Genomic DNA, 5799 nt, shown 5'->3' with positions numbered 1-5799 from the left:
TCTAATCTGTTTTCATGGCTGATGAATATTACTTTATTATTACCGTTTACATGCAGCCGTGAACTTCTTTTTACCTATTCTTAGTAATCACATACATCCTGTCATCATCATCACATACGTCCTGCCATCATCATCACAAAGTCAGGGGTTTGCTGGTCAAATACAAGGGAACTATGGTGCAGAAACTGACTACATGACCCTAACTCTCCCAAGTACCTGGCAGGTGTGGGAATGAAGGGCTCCCAGGGAAGGTTAGGCTGGGTGACAGGAAGAGCCGGAGCAGGAACTGGAACTGTCAGCGTAGGGCTAAATGGACATCTAGCTACTTGTGAAAACACAAGGAAATTGCACAAGGCAAAAATCTCTAGGAAGATGCTAGAGAGAAGTAAACACAGCTCTACTGAACAAGACAGAATTATCTGGGTGGTCTTCATGGAGAGGGTGATTAGTTAGAGTGAATGCGGGTGTGCTCCATCAGTCTGCCAGAGGAGAAGCTAGCCACGCCCCCTGTCACACACAAACCCTGCAGAGGAGGAGGAGAAGAGGCTCCAATACAGGAACCTCAGGCCAAATCACAATATCCCCCCTCACAGACTCAAGGACTTTGATTTGCTTTCCTGAGGGTTCAGGTCCATCCCACAGTCAAATTGTAAAAAGTACATGAGGGCTTGCTTGCGCACTTTTAAGCCCTTTATGCCCACTTTCCGTTAGCATCTTTGCCTGAGGGAATTACCCACAGTTCATAGCGTTACGACATGAAACACGGGGTTACCAAGGGAAGCCCGGAGGACTTAAAAAAAAAGGTAAACAAAGGGGATGGGAGCATGTGTGGAGTATTACATTTACAAAGAAAAATTAACATTATAGATTTAATATGGAGCATAAAAGACTTGAAATCATAGGAATGTCATCATAGGCTACACACCTGGTTTAAAGTGATTCTTACCTTTCTGGCATTTCACACAGCACAAATTTGAACATGAACAATTCCGCCTCCCTCCAAAGCCCCACCCTCTGACCCCTGCCTGACCTCTGATGCTCCCTCCTCCTCAGACGCATGCGGTGAATGTGAGAAGCGCAAGTGAAACGGGTCAATGGAGTCAGATACACAGGTTTGTTTACACTACCAGCGAAATTAGCGCTGATGCTAGCGCTAAAGCTAACGCTAATCTTCCTTGCTCTGCTAGCAAGCCGTGACCGCTGCGATGGATGACAGACAGGAAGCTCGGCCAATCAGTTTATTCGGTCCAATAAAATGATTGGTCAGACTTTTATCAGAAATATATGAGAATTAAATATTGATGAGTTTCAACACCTGATGGATTTATTTTACATTTTAGTGTGCCATACTCTTATTAGGGGCATTTTAAGATTACAAAAGAAAAGTGTAAAAATGCCAGAAAGGAAAGAATTGCTTTAATCAGCAACCACTTATTTTAATTTTGCTTATTGAAGCCGTTTTAACTAAAACAGGTAAATAAATTAATTGACAGGTACGTCTGGTCTGGGATGATAAGATCCTGGAAGACGTTCTGATCAGGCTGTAAAATGTTATATAATGACCAACATTTTTAGATAATATATGTTGTGTCCTCAAAGTTTGTTTCAGATGGGACATCACATGCCTAGTGATGTCCCATTTGTATTTCTACCATTTCAAACCCTCACAGCCTCTCACTCCATCTACCAGGTGACATCAGTTAAGCCCCTGAGGGTTCAGGGCTTAGACCTTAGGGGGGACATTGGGATTTGGCCTCACACCATCACTTTCACTCTGTCCTTGGTTCAAGCCCCTGTGATGTGTTTCTGTTCCTGTTGGCTCTGGGCTTATTTTCACTGTTCTTTGGCCGTTGTTGCTTCACCGGGCAACACAAGTTGTAGATATTGTCTGTTCCTTTCCCACCACTCCTCCCCTTGGTACGAGAGATACCGTGCTTTCCACATCTTTTCCTCATTCAACCTAAAACTGGATCTCTCGGATGTAGAAGTGGCAAATCCTTCACTCCATGTCGCCTGTTGTAGTAGATTGCCTGTAGCCAATTAGCCTCTGCATCTCTATGTCTGATGAGGTCATCACTGGCCATTTAGGGATCAGATTATGTTTGAGCAAAGTAAGTCTAGTCCTGATCTTGCATCCCATGAGCAACTCAGCTGTGCTGACAGTAGGTCATCTTATTTAATGATGTGTTTTGAAGCTTAAACAGCACGTTCTGCATGCCAATTTTCTAAAAGATTGCTGGGACTGGATGTGATGTGTGTGATGTCATACTGTCTTCAATAGTCTTTTCAGGTCTCACTTGTGTACTGTGGACCGATATCACTGACTATGTTTTCAGGAATGCCACATTTTGCAAATGTAAATTGTAGTTATCAAGCGCAGAATGTCCAAGTAATGTGAATAATAGTCTGATATCACAATGTAGTGTTTGGCTTTATATTCACAAATATCAAAGACTGCCTTCTGTATCTATGGTCGATCTGGCAGAAGTGTAAGTTGCAATGGCCAGTTTTGCAGAAGTGGCATATTTCCACAGTATTTTTTAATATCAGCAGGTATTTTGGGCCACCACACAGGTTCTACATTTAGACAAGCTTTGATCTTTGTCATGTATGTGCTCCAGTATCTAAGTAGTAGCTAATTGCATTTGTAGCGTGGTAGTGACGGTAGCGAGGCCATGTTACCGGGTAACCAGTTACTGTGTTAACTGGTGACTTTCAGCTTGTAGTAAATTAAATAAATATTTGAGGTCGATAAGCGACAGATATATCTAAACTTGATTCAAGGCTTTTATGAGGACATTTACATGTTGGCATCAGCATATGAGCGACCACGGGTCACTGGTTAAACCCAAACAGTGGTGCAGGAATGACTCTTAAAACCCAGACATGAGTCAACATTTGTACACTTCCTGGTCAAAGTCAATGTGTTTTTTGATTGCATTTTTGGCCGGATGTAGACATCATGACATCACCCATTGGTTTGAGGACTATGTTTTTGTAGCCTCGATTTTGACAATTTGGCTGTCACCATATTGGAATTATTGCATCCAGTGAATGGCAGTGACCATATTTGGACTGTGGAGGGGGAAGCAGAGAGAATGCAAGTCGAAGGCACTTGGGAATGGCTTCACTATTCAGAACCGGAGGTTGCCGCCTGTTTCAAATGAGGAAATAAATAATGTTTACAGCCTTGTACAGTTACGACCTCTATAGCAAATATCCCTGTTTAATGTCTGGGGGAGAATTTTGATATATATCTTCTATTCAACTTATATTAAGGCTTAAAGTTTGGTATAATTGAGGGCATGGCCTCTTTGAGTGACATGTGGGTGTCATCTCAGGTCACTAGGTGCTAGCTGTCTCCACTGCTGCGTCACCTGATCCAGCCTCAGCTCCACCGACAAGTCACCTCTTTGTCACTGCGGATGGCGACGGCCAGATATGCCCACTTTGAGCTTCACAACGCCTCTTCAGAAACATATGGCTGATGTAACAGGGACTACGTCCATGTTTATAGAGACTATGGTCCAGTGGTTGTAAACAAGTTTAAAACAGTGCTGCAGGGATGACATATTTTTGTAGTTCAACAGGAAGCTAGCATTCTCCTGGTTCCCTGACAAAAGCCAATGATTTTTGCATTGGATTTTTTTATTGCAGAAAATAAGCTCTGTGGCAAACACACCTTTATAATACTTACAGATTTTGTTTATGATTTTTGAGCATGACTGCAAAAAGCATAAGTAAAAAACTAACGTCAGGATATAGACGAACTACACGACCGTCATATGACTTCACATCACCACCAATGGAGCATTCTGCATTAGTTCTGGCAGACCATGTAGTCAAGCCCGCTGTCAGCTGTTAGTATCTTATGGGTTAAATGCCAAAGCTAGCCCACATCAGCTGATCCACACCAGCTGATCTGCTTCCCTCGCTCATTAGTGGCCACTTCCATTTAGGGTACCTTATTTAAGCTGCATCAGTCCGTCCACTTTCACTGCTTCCTCTACAGGCTGCTTTGCATTGTAAAGCTCGTCATGAAACTTTATGGGAGCATTTAATCAATTGCGGTCTCTGCTTGTACTCACCCTGCTAATGGCTTCCAGCATTATGGATGACTATCCGTGGCAAACCGATTCTGACGAAGAAGCCCAGCTTTCTCAACACCAGACGAGCCATGCAGAGGATACAATCCCGGGAAGACAACAACACCTCCGTCCTCAGGAGCACTCGCCTGGCAAGCAAATCTGGTCTTCCCACCATCAGCGAATGGCCTCTGCATAAGATTCTGACAGAACTAAGCTAAAGGTGGACTAGTGTTCTAGTGATGATGTTTAGTTGTCTCTTTTGGCCAACTGCCTTTTATAAGACATGTAAAAGCTTCACCATTCACAGAATTTTAGTGTACTGTTGCCATTGCGAGCGTTGTAGGAGGCCACTTCCGTATGTAGTAAAACAAGTTGAGTTGCAGACTCACTGAGATTTGACAGTAAATCTAGTCCACAAACCAATTGGTGACGTCATGATGACTGCGTCCAACCAAAAACACATACAAAAACCCACACTGAGTTGAGATGAGTGATCAGGAAGTGATAAATGATGACTCATGTCTGGATTTTAAAACTCATTCCTGCACCACTCTTTAGTTTGTAGCTGGTGTTGCAGCTCTAAGTTGATTGCATACATACATACATACATACATACATACAGACAGACAGACAGACAGACAGACAGACAGACAGACAGACAGACAGACAGATAGATAGATAGATAGATAGATAGATAGATAGATAGATAGATAGATAGATAGATAGATAGATAGATAGATAGATATACTTTATTGATCCCAAGCTGGGATGTAGGTGCCCTCGTAAAAGCCTTGAATCTATTTTAGATAGATTTATGTTTATAATCTACGCTTTTTATTTACCAAAGTTACTACGAGCTGAAAATGAGCACGAAATAAGCAGTTAACAGGGTCACTGTGTAAACACATGATGACAGTCTTGATCCTGTCTGTATTCTGTCTGTATTCTGTCTGTATTCTGTGGTCAGAAGCAGACATTTAGATGGTGGTAACAGTTTTAATGTTTCAAGCTTCTAACTTGCTGACTGGGACCAAACCACAAAGATTGACAACATGATTTTGATTAAAAAGAGGCTATTTGGACAGATCTATCTAGCTGCAGATGAACTGACATGTGTGTGTGCAGATGGAGAGGCGAATATTCAGCAGAAATTCTGATCTCTGATGTAGACATAATAGATTACTCACTATTTGAAAGAAGACTGATTTGTGACTGCTGATCTGCCACACATTTCTTGGCGTCACAGCTGAACTGTGATCTGCTGTGTGACTTCCCACTGCCAACGTTTCTGAATATTATTTGTCTTAGTTGTGCTTGATTTCCTGTCTTTCCCTCTGGGAAATGTGATTGAAGGTTTAATATTTTTTATCACAGAAATCCCACCACCATTACTTTATGCTGTTGCTAATGAGCAATTGATTTGAAACAGGATGTAATACCAGCAGCCCCTGCCAAAACCTTTCTAAATGTTTATTATTTTGTCATTTTTTTAGAGGACATAACAGTAAAGAGGAAAACTGAGAGTGATGATGGTTGGATTCCAAACTGGGAAGTCTGCATGAAGGACTGTTGTTTTCTACTTTAGTGAGCTACAAGGTGCACCATCCAGGCACCACAGCCTCCTTAACGTCTGCCCAATGGAGAGAATGTCTGGCAACCCATTGAGGGTGCATGCGCTTCGAGCAACAGTAGGTCCAAATCCATTGTTTTG

Source organism: Eutrigla gurnardus (assembly GCF_963514095.1).
Source record: "Eutrigla gurnardus genome assembly, chromosome: 3".
Taxonomy (NCBI): domain Eukaryota; kingdom Metazoa; phylum Chordata; class Actinopteri; order Perciformes; family Triglidae; genus Eutrigla; species Eutrigla gurnardus.
Note: the sequence above shows the minus strand (reverse complement) of the source record.